Below are 6,655 nucleotides of genomic sequence, written 5' to 3' on the forward strand. Positions count from 1 at the left end.
TCTATACGGAATGCACACGGACGTCATCCGTATTTTTTGCGGATCCGTGCTTTGCAGGTCAAAAACACAGAACAGGTACAGATCTTTCCATTATGCCTTATTTGTGTGTAGGCCTGACTACTGGTTTTGGCTCACAATAAGTGATAGAAATAACTGAAGTGTGAACTCAGCCTTAGACAAGTAAAAGAATTCCAAAGTTATTACCACATCAAGTGGATCATGTCAGATTTGCAAAATTAGGCTGGGTACTGAAGAAGAACACTGGCTGGGTCCTGATTGGGATAATGCCTTTTTAGGCTTGGTCATTAAGAGGTTAAGTTATTTCTGAAGTTTGAAACTTCTGAGCTCTGTTTGTCCATTGCAGAACATTGAGATAGTTTGTGGACATTTTCAGCTTAGGCTGTGTCACATTTATGGCAGCAGATCTGGCAGGCAGAGAATAGCATGTCGGATTTCACCGTATCCAGCATTGCCAGATTCTACAATTCAAAGCTGGATCTCCATTCACTGTAGTCAGCACTGCGCCCTGACGATCAGCGGCCAGAAGAAGCGCTATTCATTGCGCGAAACGGCCGTAGCCGCCACGCATCTGCAGGAGCGTGTCCGCCCCGCCACCCCACCGATCCGTCCGAATGTTGAGGACTGAATAAAGATACAGATATTCATGTGCTCCGGTGAGTGCCGCATATTCCTTGCTCTCTCGCTACATTGTTGCATTTGACACTGCCTCCTACCCTCTTGCTGAGCACCACGCACGAAGCACCCAGCTACACTGCCGTTACCTCAGCCTGCATTGAGGACCGAAGCTCACACCTGTTGTCAGCAGTGCCGCCGTGCTCTACTTTCGTTCATCTCCATTCACTGTAGTCAGTGTCGGACTGGGATGCTTAAGGGCTCGCCAGTAAAATTCATTATGGGGGCCCGCTGTAAAATTACTTGCAAATATTATCTGCTCACTAGTAATAATCTGAGTGCTCAGCCGAATTATTTGGGTGCTCGATTACAATTTAATACAATGAAAGTCAATGGGAGAACCACAGGCATCCCCTGCTCGGAAGAGAAGAGGGTGTCTGGTTCATAAAAAAAGGTTAGAAATTGAAGGAAACTCCATCAAAATGGTTTGGAAACAGCATTAAGATGATAGCTGGATGCGCCTTAGACTCCTATTATGTACAACGTACAATATACAACCACACAAAGGCTATATGCCAGCGCTGGCCAACCTGCAGTTCTCCAGCAGCTCTCAAAACTACAACCCCCAGCATGCCAAGACAGCCTACAGCTATCAGCCTACAGCAGGGCATGGTGGGAATTGCAGTTTTACAACAGCTGGAGAGCCGCAGGTTGGCCAGCCCTGCTATATGCCAAGCGCCAGTTATGTACAAGCCGTCCATCTATCCATGAGACAGATAACAACCAGCATACCTTACAATGGCAGCCTTGTGCACTATGAGACATTCCAAACCATCTCTCATCTGACTGAGAACCAGTAAATCTCAAAGTCATTTGTTGGATGGCTAGGGTGGACCTGCACACCTAGATAAATATCAGGGTGACAAAAAGTTTTCCGATTGTCCTAACTAGTGTTGATCACGAATATTCAAATTTTTATCGCTAATATAGGTACTTTGAAAATTCACGAATATTTAGAATATAGTGATATATATTCGTAATTTCGAATATTCACGATTTTTTTTATTGCGAATATTTTTGTAATGCGAATATTTATCGCAAATTTTTCAATTGCCGAGTAAAAACATGGTTCCTCCCTGCTTCTTGCTTGTGGACTTTAAATGGGAAAAATGATGAATATTCTAAAAAACAAATATATAGCACTATATCGAATATATATTTTTTATTGAATATTCGTAATATTCTAAAACAAGAATATATAGCAATATAGCGAATATAAAAAAAAAGAATATACAGGTCCTTTTTTTAAAAATTAGCATATTGTGATAAAGTTCATTATTTTCTGTAATGTACTGATAAACATTAGACTTTCATATATTTTAGATTCATTACACACAACTGAAGTAGTTCAAGCCTTTTATTGTTTTAATATTGATGATTTTGGCATACAGCTCATGAAAACCCAAATTTCCTATCTAAAAAAATTAGCATATTTCATCCGACCAATAAAAGAAAAGTGTTTTTAATACAAAAAAAGTCAACCTTCAAATAATTATGTTCAGTTATGCACTCAATACTTGGTCGGGAATCCTTTTGCAGAAATGACTGCTTCAATGCGGCGTGGCATGGAGGCAATCAGCCTGTGGCACTGCTGAGGTGTTATGGAGGCCCAGGAGGCTTCGATAGTGGCCTTAAGCTCATCCAGAGTGTTGGGTCTTGCATCTCTCAACTTTCTCTTCCCAATATCCCACAGATTCTCTATGGGGTTCAGGTCAGGAGAGTTGGCAGGCCAATTGAGCACAGTAATACCATGGTCAGTAAACCATTTACCAGTGGTTTTGGCACTGTGAGCAGGTGCCAGGTCGTGCTGAAAAATGACATCTTCATCTCCATAAAGCTTTTCAGCAGATGGAAGCATGAAGTGCTCCAAAATCTCCTGATAGCTAGCTGCATTGACCCTGCCCTTGATAAAACACAGTGGACCAACACCAGCAGCTGACATGGCACCCCAGACCATCACTGACTGTGGGTACTTGACACTGGACTTCAGGCATTTTGGCATTTCCCTCTCCCCAGTCTTCCTCCAGACTCTGGCACCTTGATTTCCGAATGACATGCAAAATTTGCTTTCATCCGAAAAAAGAACTTTGGACCACTGAGCAACAGTCCAGTGCTGCTTCTCTGTAGCCCAGGTCAGGCGCGTCTGCCGCTGTTTCTGGTTCAAAAGTGGCTTGACCTGGGGAATGCGGCACCTGTAGCCCATTTCCTGCACACGCCTGTACACGGTGCCTCTGGATGTTTCTACTCCAGACTCAGTCCACTGCTTCCGCAGGTCCCCCAAGGTCTGGAATCGGTCCTTCTCCACAATCTTCCTCAGGGTCCGGTCACCTCTTCTCGTTGTGCAGCGTTTTCTGCCACACTTTTTCCTTCCCACAGACTTCCCACTGAGGTGCCTTGATACAGCACTCTGGGAACAGCCTATTCGTTCAGAAATTTCTCTCTGTGTCTTACCCTCTTGCTTGAGGCTGTCAATGATGGCCTTCTGGACAGCAGTCAGGTCGGCAGTCTTACCCATGATTGCGGTTTTGAGTAATGAACCAGGCTGGGAGTTTTTAAAAGCCTCAGGAATCTTTTGCAGGTGTTTAGAGTTAATTAGTTGATTCAGATGATTAGGTTAATAGCTCGTTTAGAGAACCTTTTCATGATATGCTAATTTTTTTTAAATAGGAATTTGGGGTTTTCATGAGCTGTATGCCAAAATCATCAATATTAAAACAATAAAAGGCTTGAACTACTTCAGTTGTGTGTAATGAATCTAAAATATATGAAAGTCTAATGTTTATCAGTACATTACAGAAAATAATGAACTTTATCACAATATGCTAATTTTTTAAAAAAGGACCTGTATATTCTTTTTTTTTATATTCGCTATATTGCTATATATTCTTGTTTTAGAATATTATGAATATTCAATAAAAAATATATATTCGATATAGTGCTATATATTTGTTTTTTAGAATATTCATCATTTTTCCCATTTAAAGTCCACAAGCAAGAAGCAGGGAGGAACCATGTTTTTACTCGGCAATTGAAAAATTTGCGATAAATATTCGCATTACAAAAATATTCGCAATAAAAAAAATCGTGAATATTCGAAATTACGAATATATATCACTATATTCTAAATATTCGTGAATTTTCAAAGTACCTATATTAGCGATAAAAATTAGAATATTCGTGATCAACACTAGTTAGGACAATCGGAAAACTTTTTGTCACCCTGATATTTATCTAGGTGTGCAGGTCCACCCTAGCCATCCAACAAATGACTTTGAGATTTACTGGTTCTCAGTCAGATGAGAGATGGTTTGGAATGTCTCATAGTGCACAAGGCTGCCATTGTAAGGTATGCTGGTTGTTATCTGTCTCATGGATAGATGGACGGCTTGTACATAACTGGCGCTTGGCATATAGCAGGGCTGGCCAACCTGCAGCCTTACAGGGGGGTGATCAATGACAAGGGGGTGATCACGCATATAGACTTCCTGATCACTTCCCTGTTATTGATCATCCCCCTGTCATTGATCACCCCCCTGTAAGGCTCCGTTCAGACATCCGTATGATTTTTACAGATCCACTGATACATGGATCGGATCCGCAAAACACATACGGACGTCTGAATGGAGCCTTACAGGGGGGTGATCAAAGACAAGGGGGTGATCACCCATATAGACTTCCCGATCACCCCCCTGTCTTTGATCACCCCCCTGTAAGGCTCCATTCAGACGTCCATATGATTTTTACGAATCCACGGATACATGGATCGGATCCGCAAAACACATACGGACGTCTGAATGGAGCCTTACAGGGGGGTGATCAATGCCAAGGGGGTGATCACCTCATATACACTCCCTGATCACCCCCTGACATTGATCACCCCCCTGTCATTGATCACCCCCCTGTAAGGCTCCATTCAGACGTCCGTATGATTTTTACGGATCCACGGATACATGGTTCGGATCCGCAAAACACATACGGACGTCTGAATGGAGCCTTACAGGGGGGTGATCAATGCCAAGGGGGTGATCACCTCATATACACTCCCTGATCACCCCCTGACATTGATCACCCCCTTGTCATTGATCACCCACCTGTAAGGCTTCATTCAGACGTCCATATGTGTTTTGCGGATCCGATCCGTGGATCCGTAAAAATCATATGGACGTCTGAATGGAGCCTTTCAGAGGGGTGATCAATGACAGACGGGTGATTAATGACAGAGGGGTGATCAGGGAGTGTATATGAGGTGATCACCCCATATACACTCCCTGATCACCCCCCTGTCATTGATCACCCTCTGTAAGGCTCCATTCAGACATTTTTTTGGCCCAAGTTAGCGGAAATATTTTTTTTGTTTGTTTTCTCTTACAAAGTCTCATATTCCACTAACTTGTGTCCAAAAAATAAAATCTCACATGAACTCACCATACCCCTCATGGAATCAAAATGCGTAAATTTTTTTAGACATTTATATTCCAGACTTCTTCTCGTGCTTTAGGGCCCCTAAAAAGCCAGGGCAGTATAAATACCCCACATGTGACCCCATTTCGGAAAGAAGACACCCCAAGGTATTCCGTGAGGGGCATATTGAGTCCATGAAAGATTGAAATTTTTGTCCCAAGTTAGCGGAAAGTGAGACTTTGTGAGAAAAAACAAAAAAAAATCAATTTCCGCTAACTTATGCAACAAAAATTTTTTTTCTATGAACTCGCCATGCCCTTCATTGAATACCTTGGGGTGTCTTCTTTCCAAAGTGGGGTCACATGTGGGGTATTTATACTGCCCTGGATTTTTAGGGGCCCTAAAGCGTGAGAAGAAGTCTGGGATCCAAATGTCTAAAAATGCCCTCCTAAAAGGAATTTGGGCCCCTTTGCCCACCTTGGCTGCAAAAAAGTGTCACACATCTGGTATCGCCGTACTCAGGAGAAGTTGGGGAATGTGTTTTGGGGTGTCATTTTACATATACCCATGCTGGGTGAGAAAAATATCTTGGTCAAATGCCAACTTTGTATAAAGAAATTGGAAAAGTTGTCTTTTGCCAAGATATTTCTCTCACCCAGCATGGTTATATGTAAAATGACACCCCAAAACACATTCCCCAACTTCTCCTGAGTACTGCGATACCAGATGTGTGACACTTTTTTGCAGCCTAGGTGGGCCAAGGGGCCCACATTCCAAAGTGCACCTTTCGGATTTCACCGGTCATTTTTTACACATTTTGATTGCAAACTACTTCTCACACATATGGGCCCCTAAATTGCCAGGGCAGTATAACTACGCCACAAGTGACCCCATTTCGGAAAGAAGACACCCCAAGGTATTCCGTGAGGGGCATGGCGAGTTCCTAGAATTTTTAATTTTTTGTCGCAAGTTAGTGGAATATGAGACTTTGTAAGGAAAAAAAAAAATAAAAAATCATCATTTTCCGCTAACTTGTGACAAAAAATAAAAAGTTCTATGAACTCACTATGCCCATCAGCGAATACCTTAAGGTGTCTACTTTCCGAAATGGGGTCATTTGTGGGGTTTTTCTACTGTTTGGGCATTGTAGAACCTCAGGAATCATGACAGGTGCTCAGAAAGTCAGAGCTGTTTCAAAAAGCGGAAATTCACATTTTTGTACCATAGTGTGTAAACGCTATAACTTTTACCCAAACCATATTTTTTTGCCCAAACATTTTTTTTTATCAAAGACATGTAGAACAATAAATTTGGTGAAAAATTTATATATGGATGTCGTTTTTTTTGCAAAATTTTACAGCTGAAAGTGAAAAATGTCATTTTTTTGCAAAAAAATCGGTACATTTTGATTAATAACAAAAAAAGTAAAAATGTCAGCAGCAATAAAATACCACCAAATGAAAGCTCTATAAGTGAGAAGAAAAGGAGGTAAAATTCATTTGGGTGGTAAGTTGCATGACCGAGCGATAAACAGTGAAAGTAGTGTAGTGCAGAAGTGTAA

This window comes from Bufo gargarizans, chromosome 10 (genome assembly GCF_014858855.1).
Source record: "Bufo gargarizans isolate SCDJY-AF-19 chromosome 10, ASM1485885v1, whole genome shotgun sequence".
In the NCBI taxonomy this organism is placed as follows: Eukaryota; Metazoa; Chordata; class Amphibia; order Anura; family Bufonidae; genus Bufo; species Bufo gargarizans.